Source organism: Mandrillus leucophaeus, unplaced genomic scaffold, assembly GCF_000951045.1.
Source record: "Mandrillus leucophaeus isolate KB7577 unplaced genomic scaffold, Mleu.le_1.0 Scaffold1369, whole genome shotgun sequence".
Lineage (NCBI taxonomy): Eukaryota > Metazoa > Chordata > Mammalia > Primates > Cercopithecidae > Mandrillus > Mandrillus leucophaeus.
The window spans coordinates 252,557-260,064 of record NW_012101331.1 but is presented as its reverse complement, the minus strand read 5'-3'; positions in this window follow the sequence as shown (position 1 = coordinate 260,064).

Here is a 7,508-nt window from a genome sequence, read left to right as displayed (position 1 = left end):
TTATGGGGAGGGGGGTGGGGGGACAGATTGCATTGGGAGTTATACCTGATGTAAATGACGAGTTGATGGGTGCTGACGAGGTGATGGGTGCAGCACACCAACATGGCACAAGTATACATATGTAACAAACCTGCACATTATGCACACGTACCCTAGAACTTAAAGTATAATAATAGTAATAAAAAAAAGTGGATGTTCACTAAACTGAGTAATTCAAAAGAACATGACTACACAGCAGGAGAAGGAACGATAAGATTAAGTTCTCCAAAAGATTTATTGTAGGAGAAATATCTAGGAAGGGTAAAGGGGAGGAAGCAGGAGAAGGCAGGGAGAGCTTTCCAACTGGGATGGCAGGTCTGACATCAAAGAAGAAGAGAATGAAAGAAGGATTTGGAAAGAGGATTGCGTAAGAATAGTCTCAAATTAAGTGACTGAAGGAGGTTCCAAGAAGGGCCAAATCACCTGTTAGAGGAGTCCTGATATGCACAGAAATGGACTCTGCATTAGCCCCTTCATTGTCCTCAGTCATCGGCTGGGAGTATCCCATGAAAAGCGTGGCATCAGAGGTGCTGGACATTCATTAGAGCAGCCACTGGGGCTATCTGTCAACATTGCTTCTCCACTCTCTCTTCTGCAGGAGATTTGAGCCATGCATTTCCATGGCTACTGCAGTAAATTTTAGGCTAGACATGTCTATTGTTTTAACCTGTTTCTATGGCTGTTCAATATCTGAAAGAATTATAGATCTTTCTCAAAAGAAAGAGGTAGTCAGTAGAAGACATCATGGATTAATTCAAGACTTTTTCCTGGAACACATTTTTGAGACAAAATCCCTGAGAATTAAGCTCCAGCTCCATGGTGCTCCATCACGCACATTGTAGAATCTGTGTTATAGGCATTTTATGTGAATTTGAATTCCACAAATTAGACATACGGTCATATAAAGTATCAGTAAGTCTCACTTTATGCACAATATTTAACACTCTGTGACTCACCCAAATTAAAAACAATTCATCAAGAATTTCATAATTTGAAAGTTGGCTTAATGAATTATAAACTGTCTTTGAGAGAGCCACAGAGCAGCATGACTTCAGCTGTTAAATGGGAAGACCTGATAGCCTGTGTCAGGATTAATCTTTAATTATATGATATTTGTAAAGTTATAATTCTTGTACCAAAATAACCCCAAGTCTACTATTACTCTAAGAAACTTGACAATGTGCAGGGAACATGATAATGACAATGTGGGAATAAAAAAGCAAACAAATGAAATATTGAGTTGTGTATAAACTTGCAGTGAACCAAGAGGTGCAGGGAAGAGGAGAGATGTTGGCAATTAAGAGTCTATAGCGTCCTGGATTAGGATTTATTTATGCACTTTTTGCAACCTATTTTCCTGGTGAACTGCCTGATTGAAACTCCTAGAAATAGTGAACAGAGCCTGAAATGTCTGTGTTTAGTTGATATCTGCACATTGATGGAAAAGTAACTTATAAGCTGTGTTCTCTTCTAGACTGGAGGGAGATCTGTAGCTGGTAATTGGGCAGCAGGTGGTGGAAGATGGCTTGGAGGATCAGAAACTCCTTAGATCAGGTCAGCACAGTAGCAATTTATAGCCAAGAGTTAAAAAACTATTTCAGACTTCACTGCCTATATGAGGAGATGACTGAATTCTTGCTGTTACTAAAACCAATTAGATAAAGGGGAAAAAGGAAAAAAAGGTGACCATAATGTTTCCCTGGGAACAAATGAAATAGCAAAACTCAGACTAAAACTCTAGGTAAGACGTGAGAATATGAGGTGTTAAGGGCATGTTACAGCCTCCTGAATTTGGATCCTGCAAAGCATGGCCCAGGTAGGCACAGGTAAGTGGTTTCAACTCCAAAAGCAGATGCTTCAGGGACAGCCAGAAGCTGCACCTCCTAAGCTGCTTTCACTATGATAAAATCAGTCCCAAGGGATGATGCTGCCTGGTCAACTCTAGGCCCTAGCATGGAAAAGATAATGTCAAGGACAAACTAAAGATGAAGAGAAACATCAGGAGAGGCACTCTGACCATGGGGCAACAAACTTGATAGACATTCCATTTTTTTTTTCCCCTTTCTTAGGAGGAAAAGAACCAGGATTGGGAGGTCACCGAACCTGAAAACAACATGATTGCTACTCTGAACTTCGGTTTTAGTTACTCATACCTGGGCTGTTTAGAAGTAACTTTAATGGATACAGTCAAAGATGAGCCTCTAGGAGATCTCACATGACCCCACTGTAGGAGTATGAGAAGAATGTTCAGGAAGAAGGGGTTCAGGTGGTAGATGATAAGAAACTACAGGTGGCGCAATAGACATATTATCCTCTTTGATGGAGTCTGTAAAGATATCACTAAAGTTTAATAATAAAGCATGAATATTCAGACCCTTCTTTTCTGCCTTCTAAGAGTTAATGAGTGAAACGTTGAATTGGAGGAAGAAGAAACATTCATTGACTTGTTTTAAACAAGAAAGAGAGGAGAGGTGCTCTTAGGGCAAAACGATAGACTCATAAGAGAGTGGGAAAGTTTGGCATGGAGTGGAGTTTGAAGAGGTTGGGGCTTTTGAAAAGAATATTTATTGGGCAGCTATCATTCATTTGAAGTCTAAGGAAAATACATTTTGAAAATTGTTTTAAGCAGTTACTCTTTTCCTTAGTATTACGTTTGGTAATTTTTATTTTTTTGAAACTTAATTGCAGATTTAAAAAGCCTTTTCAATTTTCAAATATTTGTTCATATTAAATTAGAATTTCTTCTGAATGTGACACCGGACAGAGGCAAACACTAGCAAGTTCCAGTTTTATCTTGGTTATGCTGGCATAGTGTATAGTTAAGCATCTATTTTTTTCCTGTACAAATTGTATTAAAGTATAAATTATCCAAATTTTATTGCTAACTGTAAATATCCACTCTACATCAAGAGAAAGCCAAAATATTAGAGAAGCATGTCAGCTGTATAATGCCTCAGAAAGAGGATTGCAATGGAAATTGCAGGGGTTACCAGGGATTTAAAATTAGAGCCTCCGGATTGGAAAGAGTATTGTAAAATCATAAGTTCAACCACACACAGCCAGTCAGAATCTGCCTCTGCCATGTGCATAACAGATGGCCACCTATCTTTGTTGGAACCCTTCCAGGGATGGAGAGATCTTCACCAGGATAGCCAATTCTGTGCTTGGATGACTCTTATCATTTTAATGCTTCTTGTATTTAACCCAAATCTTCACTCTGACTCACAATTGTCGGTCTTTTTTTGTACCTTTTGGGTCCGGTAGAACCTGGCTGAGAAGAGAAGTCATACTGTTTACTAGCTGTTGACTTAGGGAAAATTCTTAACGTAAATGAGAATCAATTCATGCACCTGTATGATGGACATAATAACTCCCAAATCATAGGTTTATATTAAAGATGAATAAAATAATATATATACTGGATTCAACACAGTGCCTTGTACATAGTATGTTCCTAAAAATGTTAGACTATACCAATGTTACTGCTGAAACTAGACCAATGAAAGTCAAGATAGAGGCCAAAACATTTCAGGTAATCTTGTTAGAATTTGCCATTCTGGTGTTATATTGCTTCAAGCAACATTTCTCCATCTTGAAATGATTCCGTCCCTCTCATCTCCAATTGTAGGTATGTATGACCTTGACTTAGCAATCTGACTCTGAACACTTGTGCTCCCCAGCTTTCTCTCTTTGTAATGTATATTTCAACACTCCAATCCTGATCTCTTTGTACTGGGTATTCTAACACTGTAATCCAGACTCAAGCCTGGTTAAGTGGACCACTGTTCTCTGGCTCCACCCGATGTCTGGGTAGGACATGGACAATCACAGTTCTGGGTGATCACTGAGATGGGCTGTCCTTTCACTTACTGTAAATGTTAGGAATTCTGTAGTGCACGTTTCATGTTTTTCAAAGAGAGGTCTTTGAATGTGTCCCTCTTAAATTTAATAAAAAGTCAATTTTTAAATTTACCTCAGTGGAAACTGAGGGCTCAGATGCTTCTGGGAGAAGATTTAGGCAGCACCCAAATATCTATATATTTATTTCTATCCAAAGAACTGCATGGGTCTTTTTTGTTTGAGGGCCAAAGGAAACAAGGAAGGGGTAGCTGTTCTATTACAAGGAGTATTGTCAGTACACAGCTCCATCTGACATCTTCATGGTCTGTCTCAACTGCAGAAAACTACCTTGATGAGGTCATGCCCTTCTTGGGGATACTACATATAGTGACTCACCCAGGCAGGGATATAATTGCCTACCCATACAGGTCCAATGTAGAAAGTCAGATAAGCAACATTCACTTTGCTGTTTGCCACATCAATAGATGCACTGTTGGGCCTACACTGGGGTTCACCTTCTTTCTCTGCACAATTCTGCTTATACCCTCTTTCTTTCACAGGTGTTGATTTCCAAGAAAGATCTTGTTCTTCAAACTCTGTTACAGCATCTTCTCTGGAGAAGTCAACAGTGAGATGGGCTAAATGAAGGAGGAGCAGCTTATTGTCTCTGTTGGTTTTCTTTATCTTCCTTCGAAGCATCTGGGGGAAGAGGAAGACAATGGATGAGACGGCATATGTTCTTTCCACCCTGTGAAGGAATCAGATTTGAACTCCTAAGCAAAACAGAAAATGTGGAAATGGTGCTCAGGCAAAACCTGAGAGACACCAGGCTCAAGCGACTCTGCTCTGAAGTCCATCTGATACAGTCTGAATTGTAGACAAGTTCTTTCCCCTCAGTAGTCTACTGCTTACTAAAGTGTAGCTCACTGGCTCTGTGGGCTTGGGTAATCAGCAGGTAAGGGTGACTATGCCCAGTGAAGCAGGGGCAGTGGGAAGAAGCCTTGAAGAATACCAACAATAGAAAATAAGTGAACTTTCTCCTAAACCCGTAAGAAACATCACTATCCTGCTGAAAGCAGGGCTGAGGGAACACAGTAGAGTAGGCTCAGAATGACTGGGATTTGGGCACTGATATTAATGTCACCGTATCTACCCTTATTGATTGTTGAAATTATACATTTGGCTTGAAACCACAGGAACTAATATACTCTAAATATAAGCTGAGAAAAATTAAAAATAACCACAACTACTACAGTAGAAAGAGAAAATGTATGAATGCCAAGAATCTATTGTGTAAATTAACTACAAGGGTTTAGAAGTTTTGGGCATCTCCCTGGGGACTGGCTGTGCTCAGTCTCCCTTCCAGGAAATCATTTACAACCCCATCTGTTACCCCAAACGACTTAAATGAAGTTCAGGATAAGACAGAGACAAGTTCAGAACAAGACATTGATGAGGTTAAGAAGAATGAAATTGAAATTATATAAATTTCCAGTTGTTAGAGATGCCTGAGTGTGACACAAGTTTTCAAGTGTTGTGATGTCATACCATGAAATGATTACAAACATTTAGGAAACAATCTCTCCTGTGGAATCAGGAATCGTTACTAAATATCACAATTATAGCAGAGATACTGAAGAATGCAGTATATATGTTCTGAGAAACCCGATGAAATAAACTTCAAGGACACAGAGAAAGGCACTGTGATCTGTTCTCTGCAAAGGGCCTCATATATTTAGATTTTCATTAAGATGGGCTGAAATACAAAATGTCTTCAGTTATCCAGGAAATGTAATTAACCACTTCTTAAGATTTCTACTTAATCAATGCTATTTTCCCCCATATTTGGTTAATTGAACTGTCTGCCTCCAATGTAGTCTGAGGTATGTGGCTAATTTTGGCCGGCAATATCAAGGACATGAAACTCAAGCTAATTTTTTTCCCTCCAAAATAGCCTCTATATTTTGACTGTAAATCCTTATACTATTCTCTGTGAAATAAGCCTTTAATTAATAGCCACACGTAAATAATCTATTTAAAAATTAAGATAAAATATGTTGATGTTTCGAGAATTACTTAGAAACAGTATGAAAATAATTTGGAGTCAGAACAAACTAAATTTGAATTCTTGCTCTTTCAAGTTACAGCTAATCTTGGGCAAGCTATTTCTCAGTTTCTTCCTCTGTCAAATGGAGCTAATATTAATTTCTGCTTAATAGTGTTCTTGTGAGACTACAGGTAATGTTTGGATAGCATCAGATATAGAGTAGACATGTAATAAAGTGTTACTATTTTTATTATTTTCACTACTATTACTATTTTTATTGTTAATCTTTTAAACTGCAGGTGAATATCAAGAGTACCTCCTAATTGTATGCATATAAGATGACCTTATATATCTCAAGGAATATTGGTATGTCCATGTTTTAAAATTATATTATCAGCTGTGCACAGTGGCTCACGCCTGTAATCCCAGCACTTTGGGAGGCTGAGGTGGGTGGATTACAAGGTCAGGAGTTCGAGACCATCCTGGCCAACATGGTGAAACCCTGTCTCTACTAAAAATACAAAAATTAGCTGGGCTGGTGGCAGTTGCCTGTTATCCCAGCTGCTCAGGAGGCTGAGGCAAGAGAATCGCTTGAAACGGGAAGGCGGAGTTTGCAGTGATCCGAGATCAGGCCTCTGCCCTCCAGCCTGGGTGACAGAATGAGACTCTGTCTCAAGGGGGGGGGGAGTGTATTATTAAAGTAAGAATACCTGGCTTGTATGACCAAGACAAGCAGAATAGTGTGCAAAGCTCTTTCCATCAAGCTGCTCAGTATGTCCTTGAATAATTCTGTGCTGATCCTACTTTGAGCATTTATGTGGACTTGGCTGCAAGGACCCTGTTCCTTTGAGACATTTGTTTTAGGAAGTACTGCCATTTCCATCTCTAACTGGGCTACCACGACGACTATATAGCCAAACTTTCTCTCCTAGATGCTAGCACTGCTATAATTGAGTAAAGAAAGGAAAGTTCCTTTGTTCTTCACCCAGCAGATTCCTTGATGGCCTTCTAAGCGCTAAGCGCTCTGCTGGCTATTGGAGACACACCAATTGCCCTCAAAGAATGCACAGACGAATGTAGGATAGGATTCAATAACAACAACAAAAACCCTTGCATTTTAAAAGACAGAGTTTGGTCCTCCATACAACTTAGGGTTTGCTTTCATTAGGTGCTTGATTTGGGGGAAGTAATTTGACTGGTCCCATACTCATTTTTCTCACATTTAAAATGAGAACAGCACCTACCACAGCAGTCAGGAGGACTGCATAAGCTAATGTGAATACAGTGCGTATAGCAGTATTTTGTGCGTACTAAGAGTGTAGTAAATACTAACAGCAGTGGTAATAATTAAAATGATTATTATACCAATAAAAATTATTAGTTTTACTATTCGTTCAAAATATTTCAAACAGAACAGGAATGGGGAAGGGTATCAAATATTAAGGCAGGAGAAGTAAACAAAGGCCAGATTATGAAGGGTTTCATGGAGCCCAAAGGGTAGATGGAGGATTATGATAGAATTTTACAAAGAGGAGTTTTGAACAATAGAAAACAACTTAGCCTTCTACTTCTGAAAGATTAC